This window comes from Bison bison, unplaced genomic scaffold (genome assembly GCF_000754665.1).
Source record: "Bison bison bison isolate TAMUID 2011002044 unplaced genomic scaffold, Bison_UMD1.0 scf7180017864456, whole genome shotgun sequence".
In the NCBI taxonomy this organism is placed as follows: domain Eukaryota; kingdom Metazoa; phylum Chordata; class Mammalia; order Artiodactyla; family Bovidae; genus Bison; species Bison bison.
In genome coordinates, this window is record NW_011495018.1 from 11,418,534 (window position 1) to 11,423,480 (window position 4,947).

Consider the following 4,947-nt stretch of genomic DNA (forward strand, 5'->3'; position numbering starts at 1 on the left):
CACACCTCCTAAAACTTACCCTTTTCTTTCAAAGGATCCTTTGAAAATGCTTTTGCTTGTGGGAGGAAAAAAAAACAAGCAGGGGAGGTAGTGTTGTGACTGCCTGGGTGTTTCAAAAAGAGGTAATTTGCAAGTATCTTCCTATAGCAGAGATCTCCTCCTATTTTTTGAGTCTTAAGTACACTCTATACTTCCCTGCCATTAACTGTGTGGCCCTGGCAAGATGGCTAGCTTCTGTGAGCCTCGGTTCTCTTATCTGTAAAATGGAAAAATAAACCTACTTCCATGGGGTTTCTGTAAAGACACAAAAGAGTTTGCACAGCGCCTGAAACACAGTCCATGCCCCAAAACACAAATTCCTCTCCCCAGTTCTATTCTAAGGAGTAACATTCAGAACTATTACAGCCGCCTTCATGAGAAGCTTCTCCAAGAGTGGGAAGTACTCTCCAAAACAGTTTTTTACCTACTGACTAATGAGACAGTGCAGCCTCTTCATGTAATGCTTCCTTCTTGCAAGTCTCAAAGCAACTGAAACGCATTTAGACAGTTCCTTGGAAAGAGAAGCAGGCAGGTCTCGGAGATACAGCTGGGCACACGCTCTGAGAGGCACAGGAAAAAAAGAATGCCTCTTGGGTGGTAGTGAGCACTTTCCAATATTCCAAACCACGTTCCTTTCAGCAAGAGTGAATGCCAGCAAGTGGCTTACAAAAAGAAAAAGCACCACTAGAAATGTTGTCTTTAAAACAATTTTAATGAAAACCATACTCAACACATTCAAACAGCTCTTATTGTGCTTCATGCACAACTTACTTTCTTCCAGTCGCCCCACTGTGTGATGCCGTTTTCCCGCTCAGGTCTTTCCACGTCTTGAACGCACTTTCTTTTCCCGCTTGGCCCTGGCTGCCACTGCTCACCTGTCTTTTAGGTTACAGAGAGGCAGACCCTGGCATCACCAGAGGCGAGGGCAGGGGTCCATCCATGGCAATTCATTACACCATTCTCCACACTTTGGAGTATATGAAAATCTCTACAATAAAAGTTTTCAAACATCGCTCTTTAACAGGATAAGTGAAAGAAAAACACAGTGGGTCACCCCAGGTACACCGACTCCACCTGTCCGTGAACCTGAACTGCAGCTCAGCCCCTAGCAAATATGCAGCACTGGCCACTGTCTCCAGGATGCGTCCTCGCTAATCCCCGGTCTGTTCTACAGGTCACTCTGAGGTTTCCTGTATTAAACATATACCTTGACCACTTACTGTCACGAAGTGTGAATACCATCTAAATGCGTTTCAGTTGCTTTGAGACTTGCAAGAAGGAAGCATTAAATGAAGAGGCTGCACTGTCTCACAAGCGCCCACTAGTGTTAACAACAGGAAGTCACCCTCAGAGCTCTGTGGGGCCAATGCTGCATGCATGCCAAGTCACTTGTCATGTCTGACTCTGCAACCCCATGGGATGTAGCCCATCAGGCTCCTCTGTCCATGGAGCCAATAGGTTTGAGAAAATCTGCAGCATAGTTGGTGTTTTAAAGCAGGAAAATAAAATAGGGAGAAAAGAAGGCAGAATTTAGGAAGGAAAACGTGTTTTTTCGATCCTTATACCAAAAGGAGCTTAGAGAATCAGGGCACGTAGAAGTTCTTCAAAGGTGCCTTCTCAGAGTCCCACTGACCTGCATGAAGACAGACTCATGAGCACTACCACCCCCGCCGCTAGCCCCACCCCAACTGGCTCCACATCTCCTGCATCCTCCCGTCACCTCCACCTCTAGGCCTGCACACCTGCAGACACCTGGCATCTGGAGGACGTTCAGACCTCCCGCATCCCTCAGAGACAAGAAACCTGGCTGGGTACAGCCCAGGGAGGACTGCAAGTGGCACAAAGACATGGGTCTTCCCTGAATCTGAGTGTTCATGATAAAAAGAGCAACAGTAGTGATAATTAGCTACTCTTCTGAGTGCTTACTAAAGCCCAGAACCACTATATTCTCTTTACTCATATTTTCGTTTAAGCTTCACAACTGTGAGGTTGAGGAATTTCATCAAAGAAGAAACTGACCAGAAACACTGTGCCAAGAGCTTAGGCGAAAATGATCTTGCGTGGGTCCCACAGCTAAGAGGCAGAGAGCTTGGACACAACGGCAGGTGGGCACCAGTGCTCTCTAACACACTGTCAAGATTCTGGTAAGCTCACTTGAGAGGTGAAATACCAGAAAAAGACTGATACCTGTTGGAAGTCTTATAGAAATAGCAAGGAGTCAAGTCAACTGACAGTCCATCCGGTGCTTTGCAGGGAGACGGACAAGAGCAGAAATGCCATGTCAGCACCTCAGCTTGTTGTTCAGTCGCTCAGCCATGTGACTCTTTGTGACCCCACGGACTGCAGCACGCCAGGCTTCCTGTCCTTCACCATCTCCCAGAGCTTGCTCAAACTCGTGTTCATGGAGTCGGTGATGTCATCCAACCATTTCATCCTCTGTCATCCCCTTTTCCTCCCGACTTCAATCTTTCCCAGCAGAGTCTTTTCTAATGAATTGGCTCTTCGCATCAGGTGGCCAAAGTACTGAAGCCTCAGCTTTAGCATCAGTCCTTCCAATGAACATTCAGGACTGATTTCCTTTAGGACTGACTGGTTTGGTCTCCTTGCAGTCCAAGGGACTCTCAAGCATCTTCTCCAACACCACAGCTCAAAAGTATCAATTCTTTGGTGTTCACCCTTCTTTATGGTCCAACTCTCACATTCATACATGACTACTGGAAAAACCATAGCTCTGACTAGACAGACACTTTATCAGCAAAGTAATGTCCCTTATTTTTAATATGCTGCCTAGGTTTGTCATAACTCGTAACAGAACTAAATTCTATCAACTCGCCTTAGAGGACCTGCCCTGGGGAACTATTAATAACTCATACTAACCAGTGCCAAATCATTGGCACAATGAGAACCATTAACTTGGAGTAAAATCAGAGCATTCAGTGTCTGCAGCTCAAAGCACCCTAGACCTAACAAACCAGACCTAGGTTGTCCTTACCGGTTTTACAACAACCCTTTGACCTTCAATTTCAGACACTGGAGCTTTTTAACTTTAGTCCCGAACTCTACATATGAAACAATTTCAGAATCACTAGAGACTTGACTTCCCTCATTGGAAGAAAATGAGAGCATCAACCCAGGTTAGGAATGGGTAGGAGGGTCCTTGGAGAGGACGAGCTGCTGGGGAAAAGGAGGTCAAGCTATACTCAACAGCTATACCCTCATCTAAAATGTTTAAATGGGGAGCTTTCCTGGTGGTACAGGGCTTAAAAATTCATCTCTGCAGTGCAGGGAACACAGGTTCGATCCCTGGTCTGGAAAGATTCCACATGCCTCAGGGCAACTAAGCCCATGGGCCCCAACTACTGAAGCCTGAGCACCTAGGGTCCATGCTCTGCAACAAGAGAAGTCACAACAGCGAGAAGCCCTTGCACCGCAACTAGAGAAGGCCCAAGAGCAGCAACAAACAATAAATATATTAAACAGAAAGCAAAATTAAAGAAAATACGTAATTTGTAAAGGGTTTGGTCTGAACAGTCATTCTAAGGTCTCTTATTTAATTCTACTTCTGATTTTCTGAATTGTTTTATTCAACAAATATTTGGCAAGTGCCTCACTTTGTGACGAGACTGTGCTAGGCAGGGTGGTTATAACAGTGAGCAACACGCTGATAAAGAGACTCTGCCCTCAGACCTACTTACTGTTTTGACTTTAGGTTTGTTTTTTTTAAGAAACTGAAGATGGATATAAATACATGCCCCCAAATTCTACGTTTTATCTTCTGAAGGGTTAAAATCACAAGACTCCTAAAACTGCTCTGGTGTATGTTTCTACTATGGACACTGGTTCAAGGGTTTCTCCTCTGCTCAATGTTCAGAAAACATAGGTTGAATAATACAGACAAAACCAGCTGTAAGTTGAAAAATCGAACAGGATTTTATTAAAATATACATAAATAACTCTTATTTTTATTTCATCAGTTGGGGAAGTTAGGAGGAAATTAAGTGAAAAGTAATAGCACTGGTGTCGAGAAATGAAGGCCAAAAGGGAGTGGGTGGAACCATACTCCAGCCCAGATCTGCCACCAGCAGCCTGAGAAAGGCATTTAGTGTCGTGTCCTTGGATGCAGAATAAGGTGGTTGGAACATATGCTGTCTGGGGTCAGCTGCAGTTCAAAAACTCTACTGTCCTAATTCTATTATTAGGAGCAAATGCTATAGTTAGACATTAACCATAGAGCAGATGCTCACAATGAAAAGTAAATGAACACTGAACTCAAAGGAATACTTTTAAGGAAGACAAGAAAATTACAGAAGTTTTCTGCTTTAGAAAAATGCACTGATGTTACTGTTTTATTCACACTAATATATATACACAAAAAATGTGTATCATATGTGGCTTTCCAAAAATTCTACGTTCCATGAGAACTATGTAAACAGTGTCAAACGTTCCTACTGCGTAACAAAAGCAGATCAGCATTCCCACAGACTATTAGGAAAATATTCAGATAATCTGAAGCTACAGTAAAACAAAGTAAAATATCACAGAACAGTCTTTTCATGAAGTACAGCTACAGTCTAGAAGTTCATACTTCCCAATACTTTGGTATAAGTGAAATTAATACAAGGCAAAAAAACCCAAACCCAGAAAAATTCTACTGTGGTTCTCATATTAACTGCAACTTCAGCAATAAGGCGATTGCACAGCTACCAAAGGTGACAAAATGGAGAAACTTCTTGCTTGCTCACCGCTACTAGCGGAAGCGACACCGGGAGAGCGTTCACAGGACTTCCGTGAGTGCAGAGCGTCTCACTTCCTCTCACCACTCTCCTCCCAGCGACAGCCTGGAAGGCTCCAAGACCACAGCGGAGCTTGGAACAGAAGTGATTTTGGTTACTTCTGCTTAACAAATAC